General features: G+C 40.7%; 6 non-coding genes and 35 pseudogenes across 6 annotated transcripts; all 41 read right to left on the bottom strand.

Annotated features, from left to right (window-relative positions):
- Positions 1–184: 184 nt before the first annotated feature.
- Positions 185–303, bottom strand: LOC122339020 (annotated as a pseudogene).
- A 274-nt stretch (positions 304–577) lies between these two features.
- LOC122339120 lies at positions 578–696 on the bottom strand. The gene has a single exon (XR_006249915.1). It is a non-coding gene; the product is annotated as a 5S ribosomal RNA (ribosomal RNA).
- Positions 697–968: 272 nt separating this feature from the next.
- Positions 969–1087, bottom strand: LOC122339041 (annotated as a pseudogene).
- Positions 1088–1359: 272 nt separating this feature from the next.
- On the bottom strand, positions 1360–1480 carry LOC122339032 (annotated as a pseudogene).
- Positions 1481–1753: 273 nt separating this feature from the next.
- Positions 1754–1872, bottom strand: LOC122339160 (annotated as a pseudogene).
- Positions 1873–2143: 271 nt separating this feature from the next.
- Positions 2144–2264, bottom strand: LOC122339016 (annotated as a pseudogene).
- Positions 2265–2538: 274 nt separating this feature from the next.
- On the bottom strand, positions 2539–2657 carry LOC122339021 (annotated as a pseudogene).
- Positions 2658–2932: 275 nt separating this feature from the next.
- Positions 2933–3051, bottom strand: LOC122339091. The gene has a single exon (XR_006249912.1). It is a non-coding gene; the product is annotated as a 5S ribosomal RNA (ribosomal RNA).
- Positions 3052–3326: 275 nt separating this feature from the next.
- Positions 3327–3445, bottom strand: LOC122339095 (annotated as a pseudogene).
- Positions 3446–3718: 273 nt separating this feature from the next.
- LOC122339030 lies at positions 3719–3838 on the bottom strand (annotated as a pseudogene).
- A 272-nt stretch (positions 3839–4110) lies between these two features.
- Positions 4111–4229, bottom strand: LOC122339004. Its single transcript, XR_006249904.1, has one exon. It is a non-coding gene; the product is annotated as a 5S ribosomal RNA (ribosomal RNA).
- A 272-nt stretch (positions 4230–4501) lies between these two features.
- On the bottom strand, positions 4502–4620 carry LOC122339079. The gene has a single exon (XR_006249911.1). It is a non-coding gene; the product is annotated as a 5S ribosomal RNA (ribosomal RNA).
- Positions 4621–4894: 274 nt separating this feature from the next.
- LOC122339159 lies at positions 4895–5013 on the bottom strand (annotated as a pseudogene).
- A 10558-nt stretch (positions 5014–15571) lies between these two features.
- On the bottom strand, positions 15572–15691 carry LOC122339055 (annotated as a pseudogene).
- A 649-nt stretch (positions 15692–16340) lies between these two features.
- LOC122339142 lies at positions 16341–16457 on the bottom strand (annotated as a pseudogene).
- Positions 16458–16727: 270 nt separating this feature from the next.
- LOC122339179 lies at positions 16728–16846 on the bottom strand (annotated as a pseudogene).
- A 273-nt stretch (positions 16847–17119) lies between these two features.
- On the bottom strand, positions 17120–17236 carry LOC122339082 (annotated as a pseudogene).
- Positions 17237–17902: 666 nt separating this feature from the next.
- Positions 17903–18021, bottom strand: LOC122339060 (annotated as a pseudogene).
- A 273-nt stretch (positions 18022–18294) lies between these two features.
- On the bottom strand, positions 18295–18412 carry LOC122339026 (annotated as a pseudogene).
- Positions 18413–18689: 277 nt separating this feature from the next.
- Positions 18690–18808, bottom strand: LOC122339054 (annotated as a pseudogene).
- A 273-nt stretch (positions 18809–19081) lies between these two features.
- LOC122339137 lies at positions 19082–19198 on the bottom strand (annotated as a pseudogene).
- A 270-nt stretch (positions 19199–19468) lies between these two features.
- Positions 19469–19587, bottom strand: LOC122339053 (annotated as a pseudogene).
- Positions 19588–19858: 271 nt separating this feature from the next.
- LOC122339093 lies at positions 19859–19975 on the bottom strand (annotated as a pseudogene).
- A 271-nt stretch (positions 19976–20246) lies between these two features.
- LOC122339068 lies at positions 20247–20365 on the bottom strand. Its single transcript, XR_006249910.1, has one exon. It is a non-coding gene; the product is annotated as a 5S ribosomal RNA (ribosomal RNA).
- A 277-nt stretch (positions 20366–20642) lies between these two features.
- LOC122339052 lies at positions 20643–20761 on the bottom strand (annotated as a pseudogene).
- A 272-nt stretch (positions 20762–21033) lies between these two features.
- On the bottom strand, positions 21034–21152 carry LOC122339178 (annotated as a pseudogene).
- Positions 21153–21428: 276 nt separating this feature from the next.
- On the bottom strand, positions 21429–21545 carry LOC122339080 (annotated as a pseudogene).
- A 275-nt stretch (positions 21546–21820) lies between these two features.
- LOC122339177 lies at positions 21821–21939 on the bottom strand (annotated as a pseudogene).
- A 273-nt stretch (positions 21940–22212) lies between these two features.
- On the bottom strand, positions 22213–22331 carry LOC122339176 (annotated as a pseudogene).
- Positions 22332–22606: 275 nt separating this feature from the next.
- Positions 22607–22723, bottom strand: LOC122339074 (annotated as a pseudogene).
- Positions 22724–22995: 272 nt separating this feature from the next.
- LOC122339028 lies at positions 22996–23115 on the bottom strand (annotated as a pseudogene).
- Positions 23116–23389: 274 nt separating this feature from the next.
- Positions 23390–23508, bottom strand: LOC122339057. The gene has a single exon (XR_006249909.1). It is a non-coding gene; the product is annotated as a 5S ribosomal RNA (ribosomal RNA).
- A 274-nt stretch (positions 23509–23782) lies between these two features.
- On the bottom strand, positions 23783–23899 carry LOC122339078 (annotated as a pseudogene).
- Positions 23900–24173: 274 nt separating this feature from the next.
- Positions 24174–24290, bottom strand: LOC122339144 (annotated as a pseudogene).
- Positions 24291–24563: 273 nt separating this feature from the next.
- Positions 24564–24681, bottom strand: LOC122339129 (annotated as a pseudogene).
- A 270-nt stretch (positions 24682–24951) lies between these two features.
- Positions 24952–25071, bottom strand: LOC122339133 (annotated as a pseudogene).
- Positions 25072–25341: 270 nt separating this feature from the next.
- Positions 25342–25460, bottom strand: LOC122339059 (annotated as a pseudogene).
- A 273-nt stretch (positions 25461–25733) lies between these two features.
- LOC122339125 lies at positions 25734–25851 on the bottom strand (annotated as a pseudogene).
- A 274-nt stretch (positions 25852–26125) lies between these two features.
- Positions 26126–26244, bottom strand: LOC122339175 (annotated as a pseudogene).
- Positions 26245–26518: 274 nt separating this feature from the next.
- LOC122339025 lies at positions 26519–26636 on the bottom strand (annotated as a pseudogene).
- Positions 26637–27294: 658 nt separating this feature from the next.
- On the bottom strand, positions 27295–27416 carry LOC122339064 (annotated as a pseudogene).
- Positions 27417–27655: the final 239 nt, after the last annotated feature.

Raw genomic sequence — 27655 nt, 5'->3', positions numbered from 1 at the left:
CTTCAAAATGAGCTACATTAAAGATAAGAGCATTAGTTAAGTAGTTAAAAACAGTCAAACTCTGTTTAAAGAACAGCTACTTTAAAGGCAATTGAATTAAATAAGCAGTAAGGGAAAGCAAAGAGCTGGTCAAACTTTGGCCACACTAAGGGCCAGTGTATTAGATAAGTAGTGAAAAACTCAAAACTTACAGCACCTGGTATTCCTAGGCATTCTCCCATCCAAGTACTAACTAGGTCCAACTCTGCTTAGCTTCTGAGATCAGACGAGATCAGGCGTGAACAGGGTGGTATGGCCGTAAGCAAAAGCTGCTGCAAAAAGCCCCTATTTTAAGGTGAGGCACACTAAGTGCCATTATACTAGATAAGTAATGAATGAAATACAAAAAAATACTTCAAAATGAGCTACATTAAAGATAAGAGCATTAGTTAAGTAGTTAAAAACAGTCAAACTCTGTTTAAAGAACAGCTACTTTAAAGGCAATTGAATTAAATAAGCAGTAAGGGAAAGCAAAGAGCTGGTCAAACTTTGGCCACACTAAGGGCCAGTGTATTAGATAAGTAGTGAAAAAACTCAAAGCTTACAGCACCTGGTATTCCTAGGCAGTCTCCCATCCAAGTACTAACTAGGCCCAACTCTGCTTAGCTTCTGAGATCAGACGAGATCAGGCGTGAACAGGGTGGTATGGCCGTAAGCAAAAGCTGCTGCAAAAGCCCCTATTTTAAGGTGAGGCACACTAAGTGCCATTATACTAGATAAGTAATGAATGAAATACAAAAAAATACTTCAAAATGAGCTACATTAAAGATAAGAGCATTAGTTAAGTAGTTAAAAACAGTCAAACTCTGTTTAAAGAACAGCTACTTTAAAGGCAATTGAATTAAATAAGCAGTAAAGGAAAGCAAAGAGCTGGTCAAACTTTGGCCACACTAAGGGCCAGTGTATTAGATAAGTAGTGAAAAACTCAAAACTTACAGCACCTGGTATTCCTAGGCAGTCTCCCATCCAAGTACTAACTAGGCCCAACTCTGCTTAGCCTCTGAGATCAGGCGAGATCAGGCGTGAACAGGGTGGTATGGCCGTAGGCGAAGCTGCTGCAAAAAGCCCCTATTTTAAGGTGAGGCACACTAAGTGCCATTATACTAGATAAGTAATGAATGAAATACAAAAAATACTTCAAAATGAGCTACATTAAAGATAAGAGCATTAGTTAAGTAGTTAAAAACAGTCAAACTCTGTTTAAAGAACAGCTACTTTAAAGGCAATTGAATTAAATAAGCAGTAAGGGAAAGCAAAGAGCTGGTCAAACTTTGGCCACACTAAGGGCCAGTGTATTAGATGAGTAGTGAAAAAACTCAAAACTTACAGCACCTGGTATTCCTAGGCAGTCTCCCATCCAAATACTAACTAGGCCCAACTCTGCTTAGCTTCTGAGATCAGGAGCGAGATCAGGCGTGAACAGGGTGGTATGGCCGTAAGCGAAAGCTGCTGCAAAAGCCCCTATTTTAAGGTGAGGCACACTAAGTGCCATTATACTAGATAAGTAATGAATGAAATACAAAAAATACTTCAAAATGAGCTACATTAAAGATAAGAGCATTAGTTAAGTAGTTAAAAACAGTCAAACTCTGTTTAAAGAACAGCTACTTTAAAGGCAATTGAATTAAATAAGCAGTAAGGGAAAGCAAAGAGCTGGTCAAACTTTGGCCACACTAAGGGCCAGTGTATTAGATAAGTAGTGAAAAAACTCAAAAATTTACAGCACCTGGTATTCCTAGGCAGTCTCCCATCCAAGTACTAACTAGGCCCAACTCTGCTTAGCTTCTGAGATCAGACGAGATCAGGCGTGAACAGGGTGGTATGGCCGTAAGCAAAGCTGCTGCAAAAAGCCCCTATTTTAAGGTGAGGCACACTAAGTGCCATTATACTAGATAAGTAATGAATGAAATACAAAAAATACTTCAAAATGAGCTACATTAAAGATAAGAGCATTAGTTAAGTAGTTAAAAACAGTCAAACTCTGTTTAAAGAACAGCTACTTTAAAGGCAATTGAATTAAATAAGCAGTAAGGGAAAGCAAAGAGCTGGTCAAACTTTGGCCACACTAAGGGCCAGTGTATTAGATAAGTAGTGAAAAACTCAAAACTTACAGCACCTGGTATTCCTAGGCAGTCTCCCATCCAAGTACTAACTAGGCCCAACTCTGCTTAGCTTCTGAGATCAGACGAGATCAGGCGCGTGAACAGGGTGGGATGGCCGTAAGCGAAAGCTGCTGCAAAAGCCCCTATTTTAAGGTGAGGCACACTAAGTGCCATTATACTAGATAAGTAATGAATGAAATACAAAAAAAATACTTCAAAATGAGCTACATTAAAGATAAGAGCATTAGTTAAGTAGTTAAAAACAGTCAAACTCTGTTTAAAGAACAGCTACTTTAAAGGCAATTGAATTAAATAAGCAGTAAGGGAAAGCAAAGAGCTGGTCAAACTTTGGCCACACTAAGGGCCAGTGTATTAGATAAGTAGTGAAAAAACTCAAAACTTACAGCACCTGGTATTCCTAGGCAGTCTCCCATCCAAGTACTAACTAGGCCCAACTCTGCTTAGCTTCTGAGATTAGACGAGATCAGGCGTGAACAGGGTGGGATGGCCGTAAGCAAAAGATGCTGCAAAAGCCCCCTATTTTAAGGTGAGGCACACTAAGTGCCATTATACTAGATAAGTAATGAATGAAATACAAAAAAATACTTCAAAATGAGCTACATTAAAGATATGAGCATTAGTTAAGTAGTTAAAAACAGTCAAACTCTGTTTAAAGAACAGCTACTTTAAAGGCAATTGAATTAAATAAGCAGTAAGGGAAAGCAAAGAGCTGGTCAAAATTTTGCCACACTAAGGGCCAGTGTATTAGATAAGTAGTGAAAAAACTCAAAAACTTACAGCACCTGGTATTCCTAGGCAGTCTCCCATCCAAGTACTAACTAGGCCCAACTCTGCTTAGCTTCTGAGATCAGACGAGATCAGGCGTGAACAGGGTGGTATGGCCGTAAGCGAAAAGCTGCTGCAAAAAGCCCCTATTTTAAGGTGAGGCACACTAAGTGCCATTATACTAGATAAGTAATGAATGAAATACAAAAAAATACTTCAAAATGAGCTACATTAAAGATAAGAGCATTAGTTAAGTAGTTAAAAACAGTCAAACTCTGTTTAAAGAACAGCTACTTTAAAGGCAATTGAATTAAATAAGCAGTAAGGGAAAGCAAAGAGCTGGTCAAACTTTGGCCACACTAAGGGCCAGTGTATTAGATAAGTAGTGAAAAAACTCAAAACTTACAGCACCTGGTATTCCTAGGCAGTCTCCCATCCAAGTACTAACTAGGCCCAACTCTGCTTAGCTTCTGAGATCAGACGAGATCAGGCGTGAACAGGGTGGGATGGCCGTGGCGTAAAGCTGCTGCAAAAAGCCCCTATTTTAAGGTGAGGCACACTAAGTGCCATTATACTAGATAAGTAATGAATGAAATACAAAAAAATACTTCAAAATGAGCTACATTAAAGATAAGAGCATTAGTTAAGTAGTTAAAAACAGTCAAACTCTGTTTAAAGAACAGCTACTTTAAAGGCAATTGAATTAAATAAGCAGTAAGGGAAAGCAAAGAGCTGGTCAAACTTTGGCCACACTAAGGGCCAGTGTATTAGATAAGTAGTGAAAAACTCAAAACTTACAGCACCTGGTATTCCTAGGCAGTCTCCCATCCAAGTACTAACTAGGCCCAACTCTGCTTAGCTTCTGAGATCAGACGAGATCAGGCGTGAACAGGGTGGTATGGTATGTAAGTGAAAGCTGCTGCAAAAAGCCCCTATTTTAAGGTGAGGCACACTAAGTGCCATTATACTAGATAAGTAATGAATGAAATACAAAAAATACTTCAAAATGAGCTACATTAAAGATAAGAGCATTAGTTAAGTAGTTAAAAACAGTCAAACGCTGTTTAAAGAACAGCTACTTTAAAGGCAATTGAATTAAATAAGCAGTAAGGGAAAGCAAAGAGCTGGTCAAACTTTGGCCACACTAAGGGCCAGTGTATTAGATAAGTAGTGAAAAACTCAAAGCTTACAGCACCTGGTATTCCTAGGCAGTCTCCCATCCAAGTACTAACTAGGCCCAACTCTGCTTAGCTTCTGAGATCAGACGAGATCAGGCGTGAACAGGGTGGTATGGCCGTAAGCAAAGCTGCTGCAAAAAGCCCCTATTTTAAGGTGAGGCACACTAAGTGCCATTATACTAGATAAGTAATGAATGAAATACAAAAAATACTTCAAAATGAGCTACATTAAAGATAAGAGCATTAGTTAAGTAGTTAAAAACAGTCAAACTCTGTTTAAAGAACAGCTACTTTAAAGGCAATTGAATTAAATAAGCAGTAAGGGAAAGCAAAGAGCTGGTCAAACTTTGGCCACACTAAGGGCCAGTGTATTAGATAAGTAGTGAAAAAACTCAAAACTTACAGCACCTGGTATTCCTAGGCAGTCTCCCATCCAAGTACTAACTAGGCCCAACTCTGCTTAGCTTCTGAGATCAGACGAGATCAGGCGTGAACAGGGTGGTATGGCCGTAAGCAAAAGCTGCTGCAAAAACCCCCTATTTTAAGGTGAGGCACACTAAGTGCCATTATACTAGATAAGTAATGAATGAAATACAAAAAAATACTTCAAAATGAGCTACATTAAAGATAAGAGCATTAGATAAGTAGTTAAAAACAGTCAAACTCTGTTTAAAGAACAGCTACTTTAAAGGCAATTGAATTAAATAAGCAGTAAGGGAAAGCAAAGAGCTGGTCAAACTTTGGCCACACTAAGGGCCAGTGTATTAGATAAGTAGTGAAAAAACTCAAAATTTACAGCACCTGGTATTCCTAGGCAGTCTCCCATCCAAGTACTAACTAGGCCCAACTCTGCTTAGCTTCTGAGATCAGACGAGATCAGGCGTGAACAGGGTGGTATGGCCGTAAGCAAAAGCTGCTGCAAAAAGCCCCCTATTTTAAGGTGAGGCACACTAAGTGCCATTATACTAGATAAGTAATGAATGAAATACAAAAAAATACTTCAAAATGAGCTACATTTGTAATGGAAATTATTCTAATTGATTACATTTAATGTTTATTGTTCACTTTTAACACTGAATTGAATTAACTTCACTATTAAACTAACTTTACTTAAAGATAGATTACATATATATATATTCGTAACATCACGGTACTAGGCACGAACACAGAAACATATATTAGTGACCTGGAATGTTAGAGTTATGGGAAACATACACTGTGTGCGTGACAGTGGTTAAACCCATGTTAAACAACCTCATGGGAGTACAGGATGCCCTATCTGTGCTAGGTACGGGAGATAAACTGGAGAACAATCAGACACTGTAAGCACAGATGGGTGGCGTGACTTTGGACTATTTCAATTGGTTCGAGATGAATTTGAGCGACCTTGGAATGTATACTTTTGCCTATAAAACCTCTAATCTGTGAGCTCACTGTTATCTCTTTGCTCACAGACTTCACTGTGTGTAAACCAGATCATTTTGTTCTCTGCGCGGAGAAATAAAAGCAAGACAAAGACAAATTTGCTGGACTCTTTATTTTTCAGTCTTCACATAATTCTGAGTTGAAAATTCCATGACAATCTTGGCGACGAGGATGGGATCCGACAGCTGATCGTCCGGGACTTGAAAGGCGTTGGTAGGCTGATCACCTAAGCCCACAAAGGGTCTTAGCCCTGTACCCCTAAACGGTTTCAGGGAAGAGGAACTGACGTCTGAGGGCCCAGTGGACCGTCACTGCTGGATTCCTTAAAAGAACCAGGAAAGCGCGTGCTGAAAGCGGTGAGACTGATTTTGAGACACGAGTTTGTCTTTGTCTTCCAAAAAAAAAAAAAAAAAAAAAAAAAAAAATTATTAACGGATATATATATATATAAATAAATTAATTTTCTTTCATCTTGGTCTGACAAAAACAACGAGTGGTTTGATATTCCTAGATTCACGAACGCATGGCCGAGCCGCGCCTATAGGTTTCACGGGTTAGTGAAAAGGGTATTGTCTGCGAGTAAGCAAGACAAAAAAAAAAAAGGCGTAAGGGACTCCGTACGAGTAAGTACAGGAGTAAGAAGACTCTGCGCGGGTTAGTGCAGAGCCACACGGCAGTGACGACTGAGTGTGAGGAAAGAGGGACGCGTCCCAGGTACAGGTAAAGTCTCGGATTGCAAGTATGGGGTCTAGTAATGTCAAACCTGAAATCGATCTAGACGATTTAAACAGCCCAATTTATGTTGACATGAGAAAGAAATATGGACAGAGAATTATGGAAGTGATACCGATTTGGATCGAAGATCATGATTTTCCAAAAGGGGCACGCGTTTAGTGTGACGACTCTAAACAGGGTGAAGGAAAGTTTGGAAAAGCGTGAAAGTAAACTTAGGGATGAGAAAAAGTTGAAAAACAAACAAAAGATCTGTTTCAGAAACATAGACAATATCTGAACTATTGGCTAGAAGAGGCAGAACGCCGAGAAAAAGCGGCGAGCCCTGAAAGAACTGCCTCATAAAAATGTAGAGTCAGAAACAAAGAAAGTTAAAGGAACAGAGTATACTGCTCAGAAATCTTCTTCTCTCTATCCCTCTCTAGAAAACCAGTGCGCATGGTGGACTTTGATCTTGACTCCTGGCCTTACCCCCACCAACAAATGCCCCAGCCGCTGGCACCACACCACCGCAATCGCCACCACCACAACCGCCGTCTTACTACCCTGCTGCGACGACACCCGTGGGCTTATGGAAAGGAGGACAGTTGCCCGCCTCTCTTACCGCTCCAACGGCACCTGCACCATCTCAGCCTTCTACATCCAGCGACGGAGTTCGAAAGATGAGATACTCCGTGACCGGCACGAGAACCAGATCCAGATCGCTTGAAAGACTGGCACTAGAACCGGACTGCGTGGATGAGAACGACGGTGAGGAAACGCGACATCTTTCCCTATGATTCAGGTGGCTGGCCCACAAGGAACCACGATGGTTTTTCGACCATGGACTGAGACAGACTTGAGGCAGGTTATGACAAATCTGCCAAACCCCAGAGACTCGGGAGAAAAGTTTGTAGTGGAACTGGATGCGTTCTGTCAAGAATTCAGCCCAACGATGCTCGAACTCAAACGTCTGCTGATGATCAAGATGGGGCGGCGGACTGGCACAAGATCCGACCAGATTTCCCAGGTGGACACGCGGAGAGTTCAAGCAGAGTGGGGACACGCTGAGAACGAGCCATACAGGTTAGCAGTAAAAGCTCTGGGCGGACGATTCAAGGCCCTTTTTCCTGCTAGGATTAACACCGACAAGATCAACTACTGCACACAAAGAAGGGACGAGTCAGTTGACGACTATTTTGTGCGACTGTATGAGACTTTCAACACTTATAGTGGAATGCCAGAGCCGGACATTAGAGGGGAAATTCCAAAGATGTGGGAAGCTCATTTACGCAGCCGCTTCCTGAGTGGACTGAAACCCGAAATAACGACTATCGTCAAGCAAACCTGCATCGAGTGGGAAGACGAGAAACTGGAGAGGATTCAAAAACATGCGTTACATGCTGAAAAGATGTTGGCGGAGAAAAGTGCGAAAAAGGCTGAAAAGGAGCTCCAGCTGCCAAACCTGACAATGTACAGAGGAGCGAATTATCGAGGCCGAGGGCGGGGGAGAGGAAGAGGGCAAAGACTGTCTCAAGTTGATCCGGATGTTTGTTTTTATTGCAAAAAGCCCGGACATTGGAAAAATGAGTGCCCGCTTTTGAATAGACACACGGCGGCTGCTGCGGCAAAGTCTAAACCGAAAGCAGATTGACGGCAGAGTGCGAGAGAGGAGGGGGGAGTTGAGAGCAAAGTCTACGGCGACCACACTTCAGTAACAGATAAGTTTGACACACACACACCCACATCTGACACTGCGAATTGCAATGAAGAAATGCTTGCTGCGAATTGCAATGAAGAAATGCTTGCTGTCATACACGATTGCATTGCTAAATTAGAAAATGAGAAATCTTTCAGACAAAGAGAATTAGGCACATATACTCATTTGAATGACTTAGCATATCAACAAATGCCAGAGGTTAGCTTATGGATAGACGGAGTTGAAAGGGTGTTTTTAGCTGATACAGGGGGCCACGAGTTCAGTATTAAGGATAAATGAGTTTGCCTCTGTCCCCAAATTGAGTGGAAATTTTGCATGGACGATTTCTGCATCTGGTCATACTGTTAAAGAGAATTATACAGTCCCTCTGAGGTGTAAAGATGAGAATGGTGCAAGTTTCAGACACAGCTTCCTCCTCTCACAGCACTGTCCAAAAAATCTGCTGGGGAGAGATTTGTTGTGCAAACTGGGTATTTCTCTAATATCTGGTCCAGAAGGTGTGAAAGCAGTTCAGTGCCAAATTCAAACTCTGACTGCAATCCAACATACACCACTATATGTTTATCAATGGAAATTGCAAGATGATGAATTATGCGAAAGTCTTGTCAATGGCGCTAAAGACAGAGTTTCGCCTGATTCTGATTTTATGCCATTCTCAGACTTACATTGCTCAGCACATGTGTCTCTGGCTAGAGACGAGTTGTTTGAACAGAAATGGTTTCCACGTATTGAGATATTGCAATTGAATTGGCTAATTTGGACAGAAAATAAATGTGCTGCTGCTGTTGCATTAACCGATGAACAGCAGGTGTTTTTTGATGTTGTGGATTCTTTCCCCATGTGTCGTTGTCGAAAGGGAGCGACAATCGTTGGGAAGACATTGGTCCCTTTGTAAAGACGTGTATCTTTCATGAAAATTGGTTGCGGACTGCTGAGAAAAATGTTGAATATAATCCAACTCTGTCTGCATATCGAACGAATTTGACTGAGCCTGCTGCGATGGCTGAGCGCACAGTTCATGTGAGTGAAAGTGCATTACCCAATCACTGCTTCCTTACAGAAACTGAAATGGAAAGCATTCCAGCTCTCAAGGAAGTTCCAAAGACTGTTTGGGCTTCTTCTAAATATGACGTGGGGTTGATCAAGAATTGTGACCCTATTCAAATTATTCCAAAATCTGATTACAGACCATGCAAACCTCAATATCCTTTGAAAAGGGAAGCTATTGAGGGAATCAAGCCAGTTTTGAGGCATTGAAAAAGGCTGGAGTGATTGTGGAATGTGAGAACTCTCCTGTGCGTACACCCATCTTTCCTGTCAAAAGATAAGAGACGACCAGACCAGCCGGTTGAGTGGAGGTTTGTGCAAGACTTGCAGGCTGTAAATGATGCAGTTCAGACACAGGCTCCTATTGTTCCCAACCCGTACACACTCCTATCACAAATACCAGGTGATGCTGAATGGTTTTCGGTTGTTGATCTTTCCAATGCTTTCTTTTCTGTGCGGTTCATAAAGACAGCCAATTTTGGTTTGCTTTCAATTTTAATGGCAACCTTACACTTTTACTCGACTTTGTCAAGGATTCAAAAATTCGCCTGTATTGTTCGGCAGTGAGGCACTGAAGAGAAGTTTGGAAACATTACAATTGGCACCAGGGTCAGCTTTAATTCAATATGTCGATGATCTCTTAATAACAGCCAGAGATGAAGAAACTTGTACACAGGACACTGTAAAGCTGTTGAAACATTTGGCTGTTGAAGGCCACAAGGTCAGTTTGTCAAAGTTGCAGTTTGCAAAAGGGAGGTGACGTTTCTAGGTCACATTATCAACAAGCAGGAAAATCTCTAACACAAAAGAGAATAGAGGCAATTCAAAAGATTCCAAAGCCTCTGACAAAAAAACAGCTCATGTCATTTTTGGGAATGTGTTCATATTGTAGAACATTTATTCCCAACTATGCCATTGAAGAGTCACCTTTGAGCGCTTGGGCTCACGGAAAAGGTTGCAGCCACATGACAAACTGACCTGGACTCCTGAAGCAGAGAAAGCATTTGAAAGGTTGAAAATGTTGTTACAGACATCCCCAAGTCTGGGACTTCCAGACCCTGAGAGAAATTTTGTACAAACAGTTGATGAGAAAAAATGGTTTCATGTCTTCTGTTCTGTTACAGGATCACGGGGGAAAGCTGAGACCGGTGGCATATTTTTCAAGTAAACTCGACCCTGTGGCAGCAGGTCTACCAAATTGTCTGAGAGCTGTAGCAGCAGCAGAAAAAGCTATTTTAGCTTCAAGGAAATTGTGGGATATTCTGATGTAACATTACTAGTGCCACACGCTGTCTCTATGATCCTGTTGGAACAGAAAACATCTCATTTGTCAACAGCCAGATGGCTCAGATATAATACCATTCTATTGGAAATGCCAAACATCACAGTAAAACGGTGTACAGTATTGAATCCTGCCACACTGCTCCCAACCGAGCAGGATGGCGAGGAACATAATTGTATCGCCGCATTGGAACAGGTGTGCACACGCGACCAGATTTAAAAGAAACCCCCTTGACAATGCAGATTTGGTTTTGTTTGTTGATGGTTCAGCGTCTCGAGACCCAGAAACCGGTAAAAACAGAGTAGGTTACGCAGTAACCACGCGCATGCGACATTAGTAAGCGGGCGCTCTCCAGCGCATTACTCTGCATAAGCGCCGAATTAGTAGCATTAACAGAAGCCTGTAAAATCGCAGAAGGAAAAACAGTCACCATCTACACAGATTCTCGTTATGCTTTTTCGACCTGTCATGATTTTTTCGGCTCTATGGCGATGTAGGAAATTTCTAAAATCCGATGGAAAACCCATCCAAAATCATGATAAAATAGCAGCCTTATTAGAAGCGATTTTGCTTCCAAGGTCGATTGCTATTTGCAAGTGCGTCGCGCATTCCAAGTTTAACGATTTTGTATCATTAGGAAACAAACGCGCTGATATCGCTGCGAAGAACGCAACAAAGGAACAGAACCTTCTCTTACATGTGTAACTGTTAACGATGACGAACTAACCTTCCCTTCTAGTTCTCTTGCAGCTATGCAGGGTTTCGCAACACCAGAAGAGAAAAAACAATGGGTGAAGGCCGAGTGCAAGCTGAAAGACAACGTTTGGCTGAGCACCGAAGACAAACCTTGTTTGCCAAAACACTTTTCCCACACTATGCCAAATTAGTGCAGGTTAGATCACATAAGCAAAATGGGAATGTTTGACATGATCAATCAATATTGGTTTACAAAGGATTTACTTCCTTTGCAGACAAATATTGTCAATCTTGTATGATCTGTGCCACAAATAATGTAGGAAGAGGACAACAGGTCCCTTTGGCAGCACATCCACCACCAAGTCAACCTTTTGATCACATAATGTTCGATTTCATTGAACTGACACCATGTGAAGGTAAGAAATTCTGCCTTGTTTTGGTTGATATGTTCTCAAAATGGGTGGAAGTCTTCCCCACATCTAAGCAAAATGCTGGGGCTGTTGCAAAGGCACTAGTGTCTGAGATCGTCCCAAGATGGGGAATACCAAAAAAGATTAGTAGTGATAATGGCACACCTTTTGCTAATGAGGCAATCGATCAGGTTGGGAAATTCTTGGGAATTGACATACGTAAACATACCTCCTATCATCCAGCGTCCGGGGGTAGTGTTGAAAGAGAAAATGGAATTTTGAAAAATAAACTGGCAAAGTGTTGTGAGCAAACAGGTCTGTCTTGGGTCAAAGCACTTCCCATTGTGTTGATGTATATGAGAATGAGAAAAAGAGCAAAGTCTAATCTCAGTCCATTTGAAATCTTGTTTGGCAGGCCTCCATCGCGGCAGGTGGGACCGGAACCCCGACCATTGCCCTCTACTGCTCTGTGTGAAGATGACATGTTGAACTATTGTAAAAATCTGTCTTCGACTCTCTCTCAGATCTCTCAACAGGTCAAGGACGCTCTACCTAAACCAGCAGAAGGATTTCTGCATGACATCAGACCTGGTGATTTTGTGGTGGTCAAGGATTTCAGAAGGAAACATTGGAAATCAAGGAGGTGGAACGGCCCGTCCAGGTCCTGCTGATAACGCACACTGCGGTTAAGGTGGCTGAGAGGGCTACGTGGATACACGCCAGCCACTGCAAAAAGGTCCCAGCACCACCAGAGGAGACGCAGCCCAATAAACAGTGATTGACCCGCTGCCCGTGCCAAGGGGGACGTCTGACTGACAAAGGTAAGCGAACACACAGTGGTGTATGGGAGCTGAACACGCAGCAACATCACTGTGTGGGAGTGAGCTGATGTCAGTACAGGCCAACGGATGCCGAAAAGAAAAGGATTTTCCCATCACCATAGAAGAGCAAGGGCTCTATGGATCAGGCGCTTCGTGGTGGAACACTAGATACCCGTTCACCCGATTCTATATCGCTGCTATAAGAGGAAAATAGGAAACGGCGTATGTAAAGCAATTAGACAAATAGTTGAACAAGATAGTGCAGTGTTAGCTGTCATTACCACAATTGGCTGGAGAGCATCACATTTCTATGAAGGACAGACTGCTGCGTTCCTGTATAGTAAACCAAATATAAGACCTCAATTAGATAGACAAACAGGGCAAATTTGTTTCTTCCCTACAAAAATATCAGGCGTCACGTGGCAGTATCTGACAAGATGGTATCCTCTAAATTGAGAAGGAAGATAGACAAGTTCAAAAACCTATACGACTTGTACCCAAACCTCTTGACCCTAATCATAAGCATGACGCTGGTCGTCCTCTCATTTGCACTATTCATCATGATATACATGGAGAAACAACGTGAACATCATGTCACTGAATGTGACGATATGGTTAATCAAACTCTCCTCCGGCAAGTCAGAGCAGTCAAGACAGGAGATGAGCACTGGTTAGACCACCCGAATCCGCCACATCCGTATGCTAACAATATGTGGTGGAGGCTGCTTAACTTCACTGCTAAAACGAATGGCTTGACTGACTGCTACGTGTGTGCACAACTCCCTCACAGCATAACCGGAGGGGATTGGTGGGCCTATCAAGACCCAGATAAGGATCTGATCAAGCACATAACAGCAATATCAGTGGCAGCAGCAGGGCTACCCGAACACAGTGACTTCTGGATCATGGAGAATTCAACTGAGTGGACAAAGATTAGAACCCTGAAGAGGGTGGCAGGCCGCATTGCTATAGTGAAAGACATACCATCTAACCTGACCTGTTATCGAAATGACGGGGGACAAGACTCCATGGGAGAAATACCCATCAATCACTGCAATGAGATGTACAACTCACTCCTGATCACTCAAGAAGCCGGTCACAAATGCATGGGGTGCTTGTTGAATTCCATCATTGGGGTAGGACTTCTGCCACAATGTCACATCAGCCGACGTTATCTCACGGTAGCAACCCCAACGATCGGGTGAGATGCAAACAAGATTGCTCAGAGGTCCACATTCCTGACAACGATGGTACCAGTGTGGTGGAGGAATGGTACTGGCTGTGTGGACATGTCGTGTATGCTTCACTGCCCGACGGTGGACAGGCACATGTGCTATGGTACAGTTATATGGAGGAGCCGATAGCGGTAAGAGCACCAGAACAACTTCACACGAAGAAGCCAGGACATCGCCTCACTAAGGCCAAGAGAGAAATCGAGAAGAGGGTGACTTCACTGCGTGACCGAGTCAAGATATCAAGCCTTGGGACGGGACAACCCTGTCCCGAAAGAACATCGACTATGGAGCGGAGCTGAGAAATTCTTCCAGGCTTTGGTCCCGTCTCTTGGTGTGGCATTCCTCCAAAATGAAGTGGAAGTGACACGGTATGAACTAATCAGCTTCATGAATACCACAAAGGTAATGATGGAGGATCAAGGAGGAACTGAGAGGCCTGAGACTGACAGCGTTGCAGAATCGACTTGTGTTGGATCAACTTACAGCCATTTCCGAGGCGTGTGTGCTGTTGTAGGATCTGCATGTTGTACCTATATTCCTGACAATGATGCTGATGGTCATATGATAGATTTGGGTATTCAGAATATCACCAATGCGGTAAACAGGCTAAAGGCTAGGGGAGATTAGTGCTGATGATGATGTGTGGGGATGGAATTGGTTCAAGGGATTATGGCAAAGGCTGAGTATATTGGTTTGCTTGCCATTTCAGCACTATCTGTGTTTGTTCTGTTACTGTGTATATGGCCTTGTGTGATGAGCATGGTAAAAGAGCAGTGAATTCGACTATGAGAGCTTCTGCCACACACCAAATGATAATGTTTAATCACTGGGGGAGTAAGATAGAGGATAAATCCAGAAAGGTGGTGAATATTGTTGATTGTGATGATTATGATGATTCAAGTGATGATGAAGAGTAACCTAATGGTTAAAGGGGTCTCGAGTAGATAATTTCACAAGATAACACCATTTAAAGGAAAAAATTCTACATTTCAATTAACGTTTTTTATATATATATAGTATATAGTCAGCGATGATTTCCTCAGATTGAGTTTTATGTAATCTCCAGTTAATCACATGTTAAAGATGTTTATTATGTTTTTCAAACCCTTATTGTGTGATGGTGTGTTCTGAATCCATGTGAATTTACACACTTGATGTTATCGTTAAGGGATTTTATTTTATTATATTCTAATTTGACAGGTGATCAAGAATGATCAAAAGGGAGGAGTGTAATGGAAATTATTCTAATTGATTACATTTAATGTTTATTGTTCACTTTTAACACTGAATTCAATTAACTTCACTATTAAACTAACTTTACTTAAAGATAGATTACATATATATATATTCGTAACATCACGGTACTAGGCACGAACACAGAAACATACATTAGTAACCTGGAATGTTAGAGTTATGGGAAAATACACTGTGTGCGTGACAGAGGTTAGACCCATGTTAAACAACCTCATGGGAGTACAGGATGCCCTATCTGTGCCAGGTGCGGGAGATAAACTGGAGAACAATCAGACACTGTAAGCACAGATGGGTGGCTCGACTTTGGACTATTTCAATTGGTTCGAGATGAATTTGAGCGACCTTGGAATGTATACTTTTGCCTATAAAACCTCTAATCTGTGAGCTCACTGTTATCTCTTTGCTCACAGACTTCACTGTGTGTAAACCAGATCATTTTGTTCTCTGCGCGGAGAAATAAAAAGCAAGACAAAGACAAATTTGCTGGACTCTTTATTTTTCAGTCTTCACATAATTCTGAGTTGACCAACTCTGGTAGCTTCTGAGATCAGACGAGATCAGGCGTGAACAGGGTGAGTATGGCCGATAAGCAAAAAGCTGCTGCAAAAGGCCCTATTTTAGGTGAGGCACACTAAGTGCCATTATACTAGATAAGTAATGAGCGAAATACAAAAAAAATACTTCAAAATGAGCTACATTAAAGATAAGGCATTAGTTAAGTAGTTAAAAACAGTCAAACTCTGTTTAAAAGAACAGCTACTTTAAAGGCAATTGAATTAAATAAGCAGTAAGGAAAGCAAAGAGCTGGTCAAACTTTGGCCACACTAAGGGCCAGTGTATTAGATAAGTAGTGAAAAAACTCAAAAACTTACAGCACCTGGTATTCCTAGGCAGGTCTCCCATCCAAGTACTAACTAGGCCCAACTCTGCTTAGCTTCTGAGATCAGACGAGATCAGGCGTGAACAGGGTGGTATGGCCATAGCAGCTGCTGCAAAAAGCCCCTATTTTAAGGTGAGGCACACTAAGTGCCATTATACTAGATAAGTAATGAATGAAATACATAAAAAATGCTTCAAAATGAGCTACATTAAAGATGAGAGCATGTAGTTAAGTAGTTAAAAACAGTCAAACTCTGTTTAAAGAACAGCTACTTTAAAGGCAATTGAATTAAATAAGCAGTAAGGGAAGCAAAGAGCTGGTCAAACTTTGGCCACACTAAGGGCCAGTGTATTAGATAAGTAGTGAAAAAACTCAAAAAATTACAGCACCTGGTATTCCTAGGCAGTCTCCCATCCAAGTACTAACTAGGTCCAACTCTGTAGCTTCTGAGATCAGGCGAGATCAGTGAACAAGTGTGGTATGGCGTGTAGCTGCTGCAAAAAGCCCCTATTTAAGGTGAGGAGCACATAAGTGCCATTATACTAGATAAGTAATGAATGAAATACCGAATATGAAATGAGCTACATTAAGATAAGAGCATTAGTTAGTAGTTAAAAACAGTCAAACTCTGTTTAAAAGAACAGCTACTTTAAAGGCAATTGAATTAAATAAGCAGTAAGGGAAAGCAAAGAGCTGGTCAAACTTTGGCCACACTAAGGGCCAGTGTATTAGATAAGTAGTGAAAAAACTCAAAAACTTACAGCACCTGGTATTCCTAGGCAGTCTCCCATCCAAGTACTAACTAGGCCCAACTCTGTAGCTTCTGAGATCAGGCGAGATCAGGCGTGAACAGGGTGGTATGGCCGTGCGAAAGCTGCTGCAAAAGCCCCTATTTTAAGGTGAGGCACACTAAGTGCCATTATACTAGATAAGTAATGAATGAAATACAAAAAATACTTCAAAATGAGCTACATTAAAGATAAGAGCATTAGTTAAGTAGTTAAAAACAGTCAAACTCTGTTTAAAGAACAGCTACTTTAAAGGCAATTGAATTAAATAAGCAGTAAGGGAAAGCAAAGAGCTGGTCAAACTTTGGCCACACTAAGGGCCAGTGTATTAGATAAGTAGTGAAAAAACTCAAAACTTACAGCACCTGGTATTCCTAGGCAGTCTCCCATCCAAGTACTAACTAGGCCCAACTCTGCTTAGCTTCTGAGATCAGGCGAGATCAGGCGTGAACAGGGTGGTATGGCCGTAAGCGAAAGCTGCTGCAAAAGCCCCTATTTTAAGGTGAGGCACACTAAGTGCCATTATACTAGATAAGTAATGAATGAAATACAAAAAAATACTTCAAAATGAGCTACATTAAAGATAAGAGCATTAGTTAAGTAGTTAAAAACAGTCAAACTCTGTTTAAAGAACAGCTACTTTAAAGGCAATTGAATTAAATAAGCAGTAAGGGAAAGCAAAGAGCTGGTCAAACTTTGGCCACACTAAGGGCCAGTGTATTAGATAAGTAGTGAAAAAACTCAAAACTTACAGCACCTGGTATTCCTAGGCAGTCTCCCATCCAAGTACTAACTAGGCCCAACTCTGTAGCTTCTGAGATCAGGCGAGATCAGGCGTGAACAGGGTGGTATGGCCGTAAGCGAAAGCTGCTGCAAAAGCCCCTATTTTAAGGTGAGGCACACTAAGTGCCATTATACTAGATAAGTAATGAATGAAATACAAAAAAATACTTCAAAATGAGCTACATTAAAGATAAGAGCATTAGTTAAGTAGTTAAAAACAGTCAAACTCTGTTTAAAGAACAGCTACTTTAAAGGCAATTGAATTAAATAAGCAGTAAGGAAAGCAAAGAGCTGGTCAAACTTTGGCCACTAAGGGCCAGTGTATTAGATAAGTAGTGAAAAAACTCAAAAACTTACAGCACCTGGTATATTCCTAGGCAGTCTCCATCCATCCAAGTACTAACTAGGCCCAACTCTGTAGCTTCTGAGATCAGGCGAGATCAGGCGTGAACAGGGTGGTATGGCCGTAAGCAAAAGCTGCTGCAAAAAGCCCCTATTTTAAGGTGAGGCACACTAAGTGCCATTATACTAGATAAGTAATGAATGAAATACAAAAAATACTTCAAAATGAGCTACATTAAAGATAAGAGCATTAGTTAAGTAGTTAAAAACAGTCAAACTCTGTTTAAAGAACAGCTACTTTAAAGGCAATTGAATTAAATAAGCAGTAAAGGAAAGCAAAGAGCTGGTCAAACTTTGGCCACACTAAGGGCCAGTGTATTAGATAAGTAGTGAAAAAACTCAAAACTTACAGCACCTGGTATTCCTAGGCAGTCTCCCATCCAAGTACTAACTAGGCCCAACTCTGCTTAGCTTCTGAGATCAGGCGAGATCAGGCGTGAACAGGGTGGTATGGCCGTAGCGAAAGCTGCTGCAAAAAGCCCCTATTTTAAGGTGAGGCACACTAAGTGCCATTATACTAGATAAGTAATGAATGAAATACAAAAAAATACTTCAAAATGAGCTACATTAAAGATAAGAGCATTAGTTAAGTAGTTAAAAACAGTCAAACTCTGTTTAAAGAACAGCTACTTTAAAGGCAATTGAATTAAATAAGCAGTAAGGGAAAGCAAAGAGCTGGTCAAACTTTGGCCACACTAAGGGCCAGTGTATTAGATAAGTAGTGAAAAAACTCAAAACTTACAGCACCTGGTATTCCTAGGCAGTCTCCCATCCAAGTACTAACTAGGCCCAACTCTGCTTAGCTTCTGAGATCAGCGAGATCAGGCGTGAACAGGGTGGTATGGCCGTAAGCAAAAGCTGCTGCAAAAAGCCCCTATTTTAAGGTGAGGCACACTAAGTGCCATTATACTAGATAAGTAATGAATGAAATACAAAAAATACTTCAAAATGAGCTACATTAAAGATAAGAGCATTAGTTAAGTAGTTAAAAACAGTCAAACTCTGTTTAAAGAAGAACAGCTACTTTAAAGGCAATTGAATTAAATAAGCAGTAAGGGAAAGCAAAGAGCTGGTCAAACTTTGGCCACACTAAGGGCCAGTGTATTAGATAAGTAGTGAAAAAACTCAAAAACTTACAGCACCTGGTATTCCTAGGCAGTCTCCCATCCAAGTACTAACTAGGCCCAACTCTGCTTAGCTTCTGAGATCAGGCGAGATCAGGCGTGAACAGGGTGGTATGGCCGTGCGAAAGCTGCTGCAAAAAAGCCCCTATTTTAAGGTGAGGCACACTAAGTGCCATTATACTAGATAAGTAATGAATGAAATACAAAAAAATACTTCAAAATGAGCTACATTAAAGATAAGAGCATTAGTTAAGTAGTTAAAAACAGTCAAACTCTGTTTAAAGAACAGCTACTTTAAAGGCAATTGAATTAAATAAGCAGTAAAGGAAAGCAAAGAGCTGGTCAAACTTTGGCCACACTAAGGGCCAGTGTATTAGATAAGTAGTGAAAAAACTCAAAACTTACAGCACCTGGTATTCCTAGGCAGTCTCCCATCCAAGTACTAACTAGGCCCAACTCTGTAGCTTCTGAGATCAGGCGAGATCAGGCGTGAACAGGGTGGTATGGCCGTGTGAAAGCTGCTGCAAAAGCCCCTATTTTAAGGTGAGGCACACTAAGTGCCATTATACTAGATAAGTAATGAATGAAATACAAAAAATACTTCAAAATGAGCTACATTAAAGATAAGAGCATTAGTTAAGTAGTTAAAAACAGTCAAACTCTGTTTAAAGAACAGCTACTTTAAAGGCAATTGATTAAATAAGCAGTAAGGGAAAGCAAAGAGCTGGTCAAACTTTGGCCACACTAAGGGCCAGTGTATTAGATAAGTAGTGAAAAAACTCAAAAACTTACAGCACCTGGTATTCCTAGGCAGTCTCCCATCCAAGTACTAACTAGGCCCAACTCTGCTTAGCTTCTGAGATCAGGCGAGATCAGGCGTGAACAGGGTGGTATGGCCGTGCGAAAGCTGCTGCAAAAAGCCCTATTTTAAGGTGAGGCACACTAAGTGCCATTATACTAGATAAGTAATGAATGAAATACAAAAAATACTTCAAAATGAGCTACATTAAAGATAAGAGCATTAGTTAAGTAGTTAAAAACAGTCAAACTCTGTTTAAAGAACAGCTACTTTAAAGGCAATTGAATTAAATAAGCAGTAAGGAAAGCAAAGAGCTGGTCAAACTTTGGCCACACTAAGGGCCAGTGTATTAGATAATAAGTAGTGAAAAACTCAAAACTTACAGCACCTGGTATTCCTAGGCAGTCTCCCATCCAAGTACTAACTAGGCCCAACTCTGTAGCTTCTGAGATCAGGCGAGATCAGGCGTGAACAGGGTGGTATGGCCGTAAGAAAGCTGCTGCAAAGCCCCTATTTTAAGGTGAGGCACACTAAGTGCCATTATACTAGATAAGTAATGAATGAAATACAAAAAAATACTTCAAAATGAGCTACATTAAAGATAAGAGCATTAGTTAAGTAGTTAAAAACAGTCAAACTCTGTTTAAAGAACAGCTACTTTAAAGGCAATTGAATTAAATAAGCAGTAAGGGAAAGCAAAGAGCTGGTCAAACTTTGGCCACACTAAGGGCCAGTGTATTAGATAAGTAGTGAAAAAACTCAAAAACTTACAGCACCTGGTATTCCTAGGCAGTCTCCCATCCAAGTACTAACTAGGCCCAACTCTGCTTAGCTTCTGAGATCAGACGAGATCAGGCGTGAACAGGGTGGTATGGCCGTAAGCGAAAGCTGCTGCAAAAAGCCCCCTATTTTAAGGTGAGGCACACTAAGTGCCATTATACTAGATAAGTAATGAATGAAATACAAAAAAAACTTCAAAATGAGCTACATTAAAGATAAGAGCATTAGTTAAGTAGTTAAAAACAGTCAAACTCTGTTTTAAAGAACAGCTACTTTAAAGGCAATTGAATTAAATAAGCAGTAAGGAAAGCAAAGAGCTGGTCAAACTTTGGCCACACACTAAGGGCCAGTGTATTAGATAAGTAGTGAAAAAACTCAAAAACTTACAGCACCTGGTATTCCTAGGCAGTCTCCCATCCAAGTACTAACTAGGCCCAACTCTGCTTAGCTTCTGAGATCAGGCGAGATCAGGCGTGAACAGGGTGGTATGGCCGTGCGAAAGCTGCTGCAAAAAGCCCCTATTTTAAGGTGAGGCACACTAAGTGCCATTATACTAGATAAGTAATGAATGAAATACAAAAAAATACTTCAAAATGAGCTACATTAAAGATAAGAGCATTAGTTAAGTAGTTAAAAACAGTCAAACTCTGTTTAAAGAACAGCTACTTTAAAGGCAATTGAATTAAATAAGCAGTAAGGAAAGCAAAGAGCTGGTCAAACTTTGGCCACACTAAGGGCCAGTGTATTAGATAAGTAGTGAAAAAACTCAAAAACTTACAGCACCTGGTATTCCTAGGCAGTCTCCCATCCAAGTACTAACTAGGCCCAACTCTGCTTAGCTTCTGAGATCAGGCGAGATCAGGCGTGAACAGGGTGGTATGGCCGTAAGCGAAAGCTGCTGCAAAAAGCCCCCTATTTTAAGGTGAGGCACACTAAGTGCCATTATACTAGATAAGTAATGAATGAAATACAAAAAAATACTTCAAAATGAGCTACATTAAAGATAAGAGCATTAGTTAAGTAGTTAAAAACAGTCAAACTCTGTTTAAAGAACAGCTACTTTAAAGGCAATTGAATTAAATAAGCAGTAAGGGAAAGCAAAGAGCTGGTCAAACTTTGGCCACACTAAGGGCCAGTGTATTAGATAAGTAGTGAAAAAACTCAAAAACTTACAGCACCTGGTATTCCTAGGCAGTCTCCCATCCAAGTACTAACTAGGCCCAACTCTGTAGCTTCTGAGATCAGGCGAGATCAGGCGTGAACAGGGTGGTATGGCCGTAAGCAAAAGCTGCTGCAAAAAGCCCCTATTTTAAGGTGAGGCACACTAAGTGCCATTATACTAGATAAGTAATGAATGAAATACAAAAAAATACTTCAAAATGAGCTACATTAAAGATAAGAGCATTAGTTAAGTAGTTAAAAACAGTCAAACTCTGTTTAAAGAACAGCTACTTTAAAGGCAATTGAATTAAATAAGCAGTAAAGGAAAGCAAAGAGCTGGTCAAACTTTGGCCACACTAAGGGCCAGTGTATTAGATAAGTAGTGAAAAAACTCAAAAACTTACAGCACCTGGTATTCCTAGGCAGTCTCCCATCCAAGTACTAACTAGGCCCAACTCTGCTTAGCTTCTGAGATCAGGCGAGATCAGGCGTGAACAGGGTGGTATGGCCGTAAGCGAAAGCTGCTGCAAAAAGCCCCTATTTTAAGGTGAGGCACACTAAGTGCCATTATACTAGATAAGTAATGAATGAAATACAAAAAATACTTCAAAATGAGCTACATTAAAGATAAGAGCATTAGTTAAGTAGTTAAAAACAGTCAAACTCTGTTTAAAGAACAGCTACTTTAAAGGCAATTGAATTAAATAAGCAGTAAGGGAAAGCAAAGAGCTGGTCAAACTTTGGCCACACTAAGGGCCAGTGTATTAGATAAGTAGTGAAAAAACTCAAAACTTACAGCACCTGGTATTCCTAGGCAGTCTCCCATCCAAGTACTAACTAGGCCCAACTCTGCTTAGCTTCTGAGATCAGGCGAGATCAGGCGTGAACAGGGTGGTATGGCCGTAAGCGAAAGCTGCTGCAAAAAGCCCCTATTTTAAGGTGAGGCACACTAAGTGCCATTATACTAGATAAGTAATGAATGAAATACAAAAAAATACTTCAAAATGAGCTACATTAAAGATAAGAGCATTAGTTAAGTAGTTAAAAACAGTCAAACTCTGTTTAAAGAACAGCTACTTTAAAGGCAATTGAATTAAATAAGCAGTAAGGGAAAGCAAAGAGCTGGTCAAACTTTGGCCACACTAAGGGCCAGTGTATTAGATAAGTAGTGAAAAAACTCAAAAACTTACAGCACCTGGTATTCCTAGGCAGTCTCCCATCCAAGTACTAACTAGGCCCAACTCTGTAGCTTCTGAGATCAGGCGAGATCAGGCGTGAACAGTGTGGTATGGCCGTAAGCGAAGCTGCTGCAAAAGCCCCTATTTTAAGGTGAGGCACACTAAGTGCCATTATACTAGATAAGTAATGAATGAAATACAAAAAAATACTTCAAAATGAGCTACATTAAAGATAAGAGCATTAGTTAAGTAGTTAAAAACAGTCAAACTCTGTTTAAAGAACAGCTACTTTAAAGGCAATTGAATTAAATAAGCAGTAAGGAAAGCAAAGAGCTGGTCAAACTTTGGCCACACTAAGGGCCAGTGTATTAGATAAGTAGTGAAAAAACTCAAAAACTTACAGCACCTGGTATTCCTAGGCAGTCTCCCATCCAAGTACTAACTAGGCCCAACTCTGCTTAGCTTCTGAGATCAGGCGAGATCAGGCGTGAACAGGGGTGGTATGGCCGTAAGCGAAAGCTGCTGCAAAAAGCCCCTATTTTAAGGTGAGGCACACTAAGTGCCATTATACTAGATAAGTAATGAATGAAATACAAAAAAATACTTCAAAATGAGCTACATTAAAGATAAGAGCATTAGTTAAGTAGTTAAAAACAGTCAAACTCTGTTTAAAGAACAGCTACTTTAAAGGCAATTGAATTAAATAAGCAGTAAGGGAAAGCAAAGAGCTGGTCAAACTTTGGCCACACTAAGGCCAGTGTATTAGATAAGTAGTGAAAAAACTCAAAAACTTACAGCACCTGGTATTCCTAGGCAGTCTCCCATCCAAGTACTAACTAGGCCCAACTCTGCTTAGCTTCTGAGATCAGACGAGATCAGGCGTGAACAGGGTGGTATGGCCGTAAGCGAAAGCTGCTGCAAAAGCCCCTATTTTAAGGTGAGGCACACTAAGTGCCATTATACTAGATAAGTAATGAATGAAATACAAAAAATACTTCAAAATGAGCTACATTAAAGATAAGAGCATTAGTTAAGTAGTTAAAAACAGTCAAACTCTGTTTAAAGAACAGCTACTTTAAAGGCAATTGAATTAAATAAGCAGTAAGGGAAAGCAAAGAGCTGGTCAAACTTTGGCCACACTAAAGGGCCAGTGTATTAGATAAGTAGTGAAAAAACTCAAAAACTTACAGCACCTGGTATTCCTAGGCAGTCTCCCATCCAAGTACTAACTAGGCCCAACTCTGTAGCTTCTGAGATCAGGCGAGATCAGGCGTGAACAGGGTGGTATGGCCGTAAGCAAAAGCTGCTGCAAAAAGCCCCTATTTTAAGGTGAGGCACACTAAGTGCCATTATACTAGATAAGTAATGAATGAAATACAAAAAAATACTTCAAAATGAGCTACATTAAAGATAAGAGCATTAGTTAAGTAGTTAAAAACAGTCAAACTCTGTTTAAAGAACAGCTACTTTAAAGGCAATTGAATTAAATAAGCAGTAAGGGAAAGCAAAGAGCTGGTCAAACTTTGGCCACACTAAGGGCCAGTGTATTAGATAAGTAGTGAAAAAACTCAAAACTTACAGCACCTGGTATTCCTAGGCAGTCTCCCATCCAAGTACTAACTAGGCCCAACTCTGTAGCTTCTGAGATCAGGCGAGATCAGGCGTGAACAGGGTGGTATGGCCGTAGCGAAAGCTGCTGCAAAAAGCCCCTATTTTAAGGTGAGGCACACTAAGTGCCATTATACTAGATAAGTAATGAATGAAATACAAAAAAATACTTCAAAATGAGCTACATTAAAGATAAGAGCATTAGTTAAGTAGTTAAAAACAGTCAAACTCTGTTTAAAGAACAGCTACTTTAAAGGCAATTGAATTAAATAAGCAGTAAGGAAAGCAAAGAGCTGGTCAAACTTTGGCCACACTAAGGGCCAGTGTATTAGATAAGTAGTGAAAAAACTCAAAAACTTACAGCACCTGGTATTCCTAGGCAGTCTCCCATCCAAGTACTAACTAGGCCCAACTCTGTAGCTTCTGAGATCAGGCGAGATCAGGCGTGAACAGGGTGGGTATGGCCGTAAGAAAGCTGCTGCAAAAAGCCCCTATTTTAAGGTGAGGCACACTAAGTGCCATTATACTAGATAAGTAATGAATGAAATACAAAAAATACTTCAAAATGAGCTACATTAAAGATAAGAGCATTAGTTAAGTAGTTAAAAACAGTCAAACTCTGTTTAAAGAACAGCTACTTTAAAGGCAATTGAATTAAATAAGCAGTAAGGAAAGCAAAGAGCTGGTCAAACTTTGGCCACACTAAGGGCCAGTGTATTAGATAAGTAGTGAAAAAACTCAAAACTTACAGCACCTGGTATTCCTAGGCAGTCTCCCATCCAAGTACTAACTAGGCCCAACTCTGCTTAGCTTCTGAGATCAGGCGAGATCAGGCGTGAACAGGTGTGGTATGGCCGTGGCAGAAAGCTGCCAAAAAGCCCCTATTTTAAGGTGAGGCACACTAAGTGCCATTATACTAGATAAGTAATGAATGAAATACAAAAAATACTTCAAAATGAGCTACATTAAAGATAAGAGCATTAGTTAAGTAGTTAAAAACAGTCAAACTCTGTTTAAAGAACAGCTACTTTAAAGGCAATTGAATTAAATAAGCAGTAAGGAAAGCAAAGAGCTGGTCAAACTTTGGCCACACTAAGGGCCAGTGTATTAGATAAGTAGTGAAAAAACTCAAAACTTACAGCACCTGGTATTCCTAGGCAGTCTCCCATCCAAGTACTAACTAGGCCCAACTCTGCTTAGCTTCTGAGATCAGGCGAGATCAGGCGTGAACAGGGTGGTATGGCCGTAGCGAAAGCTGCTGCAAAAAGCCCCTATTTTAAGGTGAGGCACACTAAGTGCCATTATACTAGATAAGTAATGAATGAAATACAAAAAAATACTTCAAAATGAGCTACATTAAAGATAAGAGCATTAGTTAAGTAGTTAAAAACAGTCAAACTCTGTTTAAAGAACAGCTACTTTAAAGGCAATTGAATTAAATAAGCAGTAAGGAAAGCAAAGAGCTGGTCAAACTTTGGCCACACTAAGGGCCAGTGTATTAGATAAGTAGTGAAAAAACTCAAAAACTTACAGCACCTGGTATTCCTAGGCAGTCTCCCATCCAAGTACTAACTAGGCCCAACTCTGTAGCTTCTGAGATCAGGCGAGATCAGGCGTGAACAGGGTGGGTATGGCCGTAAGCGAAAGCTGCTGCAAAAAGCCCCTATTTTAAGGTGAGGCACACTAAGTGCCATTATACTAGATAAGTAATGAATGAAATACAAAAAAATACTTCAAAATGAGCTACATTAAAGATAAGAGCATTAGTTAAGTAGTTAAAAACAGTCAAACTCTGTTTAAAGAACAGCTACTTTAAAGGCAATTGAATTAAATAAGCAGTAAGGAAAGCAAAGAGCTGGTCAAACTTTGGCCACACTAAGGGCCAGTGTATTAGATAAGTAGTGAAAAAACTCAAAAACTTACAGCACCTGGTATTCCTAGGCAGTCTCCCATCCAAGTACTAACTAGGCCCAACTCTGCTTAGCTTCTGAGATCAGGCGAGATCAGGCGTGAACAGGGTGGTATGGCCGTAAGCGAAAGCTGCTGCAAAAAGCCCCTATTTTAAGGTGAGGCACACTAAGTGCCATTATACTAGATAAGTAATGAATGAAATACAAAAAAATACTTCAAAATGAGCTACATTAAAGATAAGAGCATTAGTTAAGTAGTTAAAAACAGTCAAACTCTGTTTAAAGAACAGCTACTTTAAAGGCAATTGAATTAAATAAGCAGTAAGGAAAGCAAAGAGCTGGTCAAACTTTGGCCACACTAAGGGCCAGTGTATTAGATAAGTAGTGAAAAACTCTCAAAACTTACAGCACCTGGTATTCCTAGGCAGTCTCCCATCCAAGTACTAACTAGGCCCAACTCTGCTTAGCTTCTGAGATCAGCGAGATCAGGCGTGAACAGGGTGGTATGGCCGTAAGCGAAAGCTGCTGCAAAAAGCCCTATTTTAAGGTGAGGCACACTAAGTGCCATTATACTAGATAAGTAATGAATGAAATACAAAAAATACTTCAAAATGAGCTACATTAAAGATAAGAGCATTAGTTAAGTAGTTAAAAACAGTCAAACTCTGTTTAAAGAACAGCTACTTTAAAGGCAATTGAATTAAATAAGCAGTAAGGGAAAGCAAAGAGCTGGTCAAACTTTGGCCACACTAAGGGCCAGTGTATTAGATAAGTAGTGAAAAAACTCAAAACTTACAGCACCTGGTATTCCTAGGCAGTCTCCCATCCAAGTACTAACTAGGCCCAACTCTGTAGCTTCTGAGATCAGGCGAGATCAGGCGTGAACAGGGTGGGATGGCGTAAGAAAGCTGCTGCAAAAGCCCCTATTTTAAGGTGAGGCACACTAAGTGCCATTATACTAGATAAGTAATGAATGAAATACAAAAAATACTTCAAAATGAGCTACATTAAAGATAAGAGCATTAGTTAAGTAGTTAAAAACAGTCAAACTCTGTTTAAAGAACAGCTACTTTAAAGGCAATTGAATTAAATAAGCAGTAAGGAAAGCAAAGAGCTGGTCAAACTTTGGCCACACTAAGGGCCAGTGTATTAGATAAGTAGTGAAAAAACTCAAAAACTTACAGCACCTGGTATTCCTAGGCAGTCTCCCATCCAAGTACTAACTAGGCCCAACTCTGCTTAGCTTCTGAGATCAGGCGAGATCAGGCGTGAACAGGAGTGTGGTATGGCCGTAAGCGAAAGCTGCTGCAAAAGCCCCTATTTTAAGGTGAGGCACACTAAGTGCCATTATACTAGATAAGTAATGAATGAAATACAAAAAAATACTTCAAAATGAGCTACATTAAAGATAAGAGCATTAGTTAAGTAGTTAAAAACAGTCAAACTCTGTTTAAAGAACAGCTACTTTAAAGGCAATTGAATTAAATAAGCAGTAAGGAAAGCAAAGAGCTGGTCAAACTTTGGCCACACTAAGGG

Source organism: Puntigrus tetrazona, unplaced genomic scaffold, assembly GCF_018831695.1.
Source record: "Puntigrus tetrazona isolate hp1 unplaced genomic scaffold, ASM1883169v1 S000000991, whole genome shotgun sequence".
NCBI classification, from domain to species: Eukaryota; Metazoa; Chordata; class Actinopteri; order Cypriniformes; family Cyprinidae; genus Puntigrus; species Puntigrus tetrazona.
This window is presented reverse-complemented; position numbering and strand designations above follow the sequence as displayed.